Genomic DNA, 6,741 nt, shown 5'->3' on the forward strand with positions numbered 1-6,741 from the left:
TGTTTTACTAACACTCAAAAGCACTTGTGATAAAGAATGACGTAGGTATAAGAGGTGTCATAGCAACCAGCATAAGCTGTAATTATTCTGCAGTGCTATCAATTTGGTTTTGTAAGGAGTTATGTTCTTTAAAAGTATACTTCCTTTTTAAGTTAAGGCAATTAGAAGCCTATGCAGATTGGCTATTTCAAGGAACCTTCAAAAGAGCATCTGAGCCTAGTTACTCAGTTTCTTATTTACAACACAGGAGATGTAGACTGATGGAAATAAAAGTAGGGAATTCAGGAAATCATATTGCTAATTTAAGCCAAAAATGCTGTGGGGGATCCTTATATGTCTTCTATTTTATCATTAAATTCCTAATTACAGAACATAAAGTCTTCTCAAACGTATCAAGTCTTTTCCTTTTCCTTTTCCTTTCTTTCCTTTTGGATTAGAAATGATTTGCAACTTGATAGTTAAGGTATCTTTGGGCACATTCAGAGACAGAGTAAACTACTTGAGTTCTTTAAAATTAAATCCCCAAAGTAATGCAAAATGATAATTCAAAAATCACTTTCTGTCAGTTCAGTTCAGTACAGTTCAGTTACTCAGTCGTGTCCAACTCTTTGCAACCCCATGAACCACAGCAACGAAGAGCTCCCTGTCCATCAACAACTCCTGGAGTTCACCCAAACTCATGTCTATTGAATGGGCAATGCCATCCAACCATCTCATCCTCTGGCGTCCTCTTTACCTCCTGCCCTCAATCTCTCCCAGCATGAGGGTCTTTTCAGATGAGTCAGCTCTGGGCATCAGATAGCCAAAGTACTGGAGTCGCAGTATCAACATCAGTCCTTCCGATGAATAATCAGGACTGATCTCCTTTAGAATGGAGTGCTTGGATCTCCTTGCAGTCCAAGGGACTCTCAAGAGTCTTCTCCAACACCACAGTTCAAAAGCATCCATTCTTCTGCACTCAGCTTTCTTTATAGTCCAACTCTCACATCCATACATGACCACTGGAAAAACCATACCCTTGACTACACAGACTTTTGTTGACAAAGTATGTCTCTTCTTTTTAATATGCTATCTAGGTTGGTCATAACTTTCCTTCCAAGGAGTAAGCGTCTTTTAATTTCATGGCTGCAGTCACCATCTGCAGTGATTTTGGAGCCCCCCAAAAAACAGTCAGCCACTGTTTCCACTGTTTCCCCATCTATTTGCCATGAAGTGATGGGACCAGATGCCATGATCTTAGTTTTCTGAATGTTGAGCTTTAAGCCAGCTTTTTCTCTCTCCTCTTTCACTTTCATCAAGAGATTCTTTAGTTCTTCTTCACTTTTTGCCATAAGGGTGGTGTCATCTGCATATCTGAGGTTATTGATATTTCTCCCAGCAATCTTGATTCCAGCTTGTGCTTCTTCTAGCCCAGCGTTTCTCATGGTGTACTCTGCATAGAAGTTAAATAAGCAGGGTGACAATATACAGCCTTGACGTACTCCTTTTCCAATTTGGAACCAGTCTGTTGTTCCATGTCCACTTCTAACTCTTGTTTTCTGACCTGCATACAGGTTTCTCAAGAGGCAGGTCAGGTGGTCTGGTATTCCCATCTCTTTCAGAATTTTCCACAGTTGATTGTGATCCACACAGTCAAAGGCTTTGGCATAGTCAATAAAGCAGAAATAGATGTTTTTCTGGAACTCTCTTGCTTTTTTGATTTTCCAGCTGATGTTGGCAGTTTGATCTCTGGTTCCTCTGCCTTTTCTAAAACCAGCTTGGACATCTGGAAGTTCACGGTTCACATATTGCTGATGCCTGGCTTGGAGAATTTTCAGCATTACTCTACTAGCGTGTGAAATGAGTGCAATTGTGTGGTAATTTGAGCATTCTTTAACATTGCCTTTCTTTGGGATTGGAATGAAAACTGATCTTTTCCAGTCTGTGGCCACTGCTGTGTTTTCCAAATTTGCTGGCATATTGAGTGCTTTTGCTTTAGTTTACTGTTATATAAAACTAAAAATATCGATTTCTCTCTACTAAGAAAAGCTGTAATACACAGTTACCTGTGCCTAGATTTTATCTGTCTTATTTTAAAAGCTGTTCTTTTTACCATCTAGATTTTCCCCTCCTTTCCCATTGTCTACCTTAAGACTTAAGAATTCCTTAATTATGTAAATGACTTGTCAGCAGTAAGATGTTGTCCTGTACACTATGAGATCTTACTCATTCTGTCTAAACCTCCTCCAATTTTCTTAGCAATCTGCTGAGCTAGTTTTGGAGAAGGCAATGGCACCCCACTCTAGTACTCTTGCCTGAAGAGTCCCATGGACGGAGGAGCCTGGTAGGCTGCAGTCCATGGGGTCACTGAGAGTCGGACACAACTGAGTGATTTCACTTTCACTTTTCACTTTCATGCATTGGAGAAGGAAATGGCAACCCACTCCAGTGTTCTTGCCTGGAGAATCCCAGGGATGGGGGAGCCTGGTTGGCTGCCATCTATGTGGTCACATAGAATCGGTCACGACTGAAGCGACTTAGCAGCAGCAGCAGCAGCAGAGCTAGTTTTAGTTAGATCACTAGAGCCTGATATCAGATGTACTAATTCTCACATCAGTCTATAGAATTATGCTCAATTCCCCTGGAATATATAAGACAGAGGCGGAAAATAATGGAAGAAGGCAAAGGAAACATATGAGAAACTGAGATAGTATAATAGTTCTAAATTACAATTGAGAAAACCTATGAAAGATTATTTCATCAATAGCCACAATGCTTATTTCCAATCTAGAATATTTAATAGCTCACTTCCTGGTCTCACTGCTTTGCATGTGTCCCACAAATTAAAATATAAATTATTATGGGAATTCCTTACTTTAAAATGTATATATATGTCAGAGTTTTTCACACTGTGATCCATAAACACTGATTCAGAATCCCTATGGGAATTTGCTAAAAAGGTAGATTCCTCCATCTAGTGAGCCAGAACTTGAGTACCTTTCTAACAAATCTTCTTGGTAAATCTCAAACCAGAAACTGTTAATATATACAGTACAGTCTAAAATACTCAGCTTGCCATAAGAGGTACTCTAAAATGTGCCCCAATTCTACATTAGTTTTCTTAGTTTCTGGATTAGCCAATTTCTTTTGGTTTGAGAAACCAAACTCCTTCCAGGTTTGGTTTATAAGAAGGACCTATCAAAGAAGGGTTAAGGCTGGGGACAAACCGCTCTCTGACTCCCCTAAGAACTTCATGGGTTCTCTTCACAGAACCCCTCACAATTAGAATTTGTTATAGTCCTGATTCTGTCTTAAGTTCTTCTTTCTCTATAACTTCTCTTCCAGAATATATTCAGAATATATTCTATGTCTTTACCTTACATTGAAAATCTATGTTCTTAAATTAATCAAAGATGGCACTTGATTGGCCTCATTCATCTTTTTGGTCAAGTCGGTGTATAGGTTTTTGATGAGCTTGTGAAACAGCTTAGCTCTAATTCATCAAGGGGCATTTAGAGACGTGGTCACATGGTAATGATCATGCCACTTAAGAGAAAGTTCTCAGTGATGTTTGGGTACTTGAGTGGCCTCGAAGAACAGCTGTGTCTGGGCAAGAATTGCAATCAGTAAGCCCACTACACTTTCTTTTTTCTATCCTAAGTACACATAGCCAATATACTTGTCTGTCCTAAAAAGCATATTAGAATTTCATATCTCTTTGCCTTTGTGTGTATATTTCTTTTGATTTGAAATGACCGTCTTTCTCCATCTGTGTCCACTGAAGTCATATCATTCTTTCAAGATCTGTTCTCAAATTAACTTCTTGAAGATTTCCCAAACTCTAAATAGAAATAAATTCTCCTTGACCTATTCTGCCAATACCTCAGTTTAAAATGTATAGGCAAATTTTTTTTCTGCCTATAAATTTTGTTTTTTCCTGTAATTAATCTCATTTGGATAACTGTAAACTATTGGAGGAAAAGAACCCTGTTGAATTGATTGATGACTTCTCTGAAGAGTTAAGAACAGTATCTGTAAACATTAAGCATCAAGTGCATCAGTGTCTTTGTATTTTATTTAATAATGTAGCTACTGGAAAATGATAAAGCTCACCTCATTATATTAGGCTTTGGTTTTGACTTAGGACAGTACTGCATTCCCTTTCTTCCCAATCCTAGAGATCGAAGCTGTGTCGCCTGTGTCTCCTGCATTTCAGGCTCATTCTTTACCACTGAGCCCCTGGGGAAGCCCTCTATCAGTTTACAAAATGTTAAAATATTTAAATATTGTTATAAGGAAAGAAAGTATAACAAAAGCATTAACTATAATCAATATGTGCTCCTTTTAAGAAAATGGAGATTCCAAAAGGTATTATGTATCTTTTATAGCTTTTCAGATGATAAATAAAGTAACAGCATTAGAAACATCATGTCTTTTTATTTTATCTACCCTGGGCCTTAATTCTTCCATTGAAAAAAGTAAAGTGGTTGGTTTGAGTGGTCTGGATGGTCTGTAAAATACATTCCAGTTCTGACATCTGGTAATCTAAGGAGCTTCCATGTGTCATGACGAATACCACTCATATTCCCTGTCAGTCCTTATTTCCTCATCCATTAAATTGTGGGGATTTTTGCACTATTTCTACTTCTTCATCACAAAAGATATAATGTATGCCTCCAAATTCACTGCATTTGCATTAATCAGACTCTACTTGCTCTCCACCTTTCTTGAGTTTTAACAGGACTTTCACATGGACCCTCTTCTCTCTCATTTCAAGCTACACCGAAAGATGTTTCACATTTTGATCTTTTTTAGTTTAGTTTCCTTCAAACTAGCTTAATGAAGATGATTAGAATATTTTGTGTGGGTACACAGTCTAATTGTCATGACAAAATGCACAGGGGCTTCCAGGAATTTTGTTGGAGCATATGCATTGGGAATTCTCTCCCCTCCTGCCCCTCGTCAGTAAGCCTCAGCTGGTGAGTCAGGGCTGTGCTGGCAGAACCCTTGAAAGATCTTGGAAAATAAAATTCTTCAGAAGGGCAGATTATTCTTCTTGGTGGAAAACGCCAGGCTGTAAAAACAGAGGCTGAATGACTGAATTTAAGCTGCAATTATCTCAGAATGATAATTAACTATTTTCAAGTTGTAAAAGATTTAAATGCCTTCTACTTTGCTGAATCTGTTTTAGTATGAGTGTGTTTGAATTTTCTGTTTAGAGTCCAGAGAATGATTTAAAACTGTTTTTTTCTTTTTCTTCCTAGAATTTTTATCCTCATTCCCCACTTGGACTCATAATCTTTGATGGGAATTGCTTCTGTGTATTTTGTTGTTGTTGTTCAGTTGCTCAGTCATGTCCAACCCTGCGACTCCATGGGCTGCAGCACACCAGGCTTTCCTGTCCTTCACTGTCTCCCAGAGTTTCCTCAAACTCATGTCTATTGAGTCAGTGATGCAATCCAACCATCTCTTCCTCTAAAGCCCCTTCTCCTCCTGCCCTTAAACTTTCCCAGTATCAGGGTTGTTTTTTTTTTTTTTTCCAATGAGTTGGCTCTTTGCATCAGGTGGCCAAAGTACTGAAGCTTCAACTTCAGTATCAGTCCTTCCAATGAATATTCAGGACTGATTTCATTTAGGACTGACTGGTTTAATCTCCTTGCAGTCCAAGGGACTCTCAAGAACCTTTTCCAGCACCACAGTTTGAAAGCATCAATTCTTCAGTGCTCAGCCATCTTTATGGTCCAACTCTCACCCGTATGTGTACTGAAAAAACCCAAAGCTTTGACTAGACGGACCTTTGTTGGCAAAGTGATGTCTCTGGTTTTTAGTATGCTGTCTAGGTTTATTATAGTTTTTCTTCCAAGGAGCAAGCATCTTTTAATTTCATTCATGGCTGTAGTCATCGTCTGTAGTGATTTTGGAGACCAATAAATAAATAAATAAATAAAGTCTGTCACTGTTTCCATTGTTTTCCCATCTTTTGCCATGAAGTAATGGGACCAGATTCAACGATCTTCAGTTTAAAGCCAGTTTTTTCACTCTTTTCTTTCACTTTCATGAAAAGGCTCTTTAGTTCTCCTTCACTTTATGCCTTAAGGGTGATATCATCTGCATATCTGAGATTATTGATATTTCTCTCAGCAATCTTAATTCCAGCTTGTGCTTCATCCAGTCTGGCATTTCACATGATGTACTCTGCATATAAGTTAAATAAGCAGAGTGACAATATACAGCCTTGATCTATTCCTTTCTCAATTTGGAACCAGTCCATTGCTCCATGTCCAATTCTAACTGTTACTTCTTGACTTGCATTCAAGTTTCTCAGGAGGCAGGTATGGTGGTCTGGTATTTCCATCTCTTTAAGAATTGTCCAAAGTTTTCTGTGATCCACACAGTTAAAGGCTCTAGGATAGCCAAGAAGTAGAAGTAGATGTTTTTCTGGAATTCCCTTGCTTTTTTCTATGATGCAATGTATGCTGGCAATTTGATCTCTGGTTTCTCTGCCTTTTCTAAATCCAGTTTTTATATCTGGAGTCTTGATTCATGGACACTGAAGCCTAACTTACTAGTTTTTTTTTTTCCCCCAATTTAAATGACTATGAGTGAGTATATCACTAGACCTTAATACCAACATAATTCTTTAACATGCTATATCAGGTAGGATGTGAGCTTTTATCTATCAGATGGATTTGCTCTTAATCACACAGTGGTATACAATGGTGATGTGGTGAGAGGGGTCTACCTCAAGTATAGCAATAAGAT

The sequence above is a fragment of the Ovis aries genome, chromosome 1 (assembly GCF_016772045.2).
Source record: "Ovis aries strain OAR_USU_Benz2616 breed Rambouillet chromosome 1, ARS-UI_Ramb_v3.0, whole genome shotgun sequence".
NCBI classification, from domain to species: domain Eukaryota; kingdom Metazoa; phylum Chordata; class Mammalia; order Artiodactyla; family Bovidae; genus Ovis; species Ovis aries.